The following is a 205-nucleotide window of genomic DNA, read 5'->3' on the forward strand; positions in this document are numbered from 1 at the left end:
CCTAAAGTTAAGAGGACACTTTTTTCCATTATACATCAAGTGACAAACACACGAACTTTTAGCATCATCTTATTTCAGGGAAGCCTCGCTCCGCTCTCCCAAACACGCTAAATCGATCCATGAATTTGGTATCGCTGCCTGAGAAGATTTTTAGTGGCAGAGGCTAGAAAAGCGAGAGAGCAGATGAGGCTTTGCATTTTTTGAA

This window comes from Penaeus monodon, chromosome 33 (assembly GCF_015228065.2).
Source record: "Penaeus monodon isolate SGIC_2016 chromosome 33, NSTDA_Pmon_1, whole genome shotgun sequence".
Classification (NCBI taxonomy): Eukaryota; Metazoa; Arthropoda; class Malacostraca; order Decapoda; family Penaeidae; genus Penaeus; species Penaeus monodon.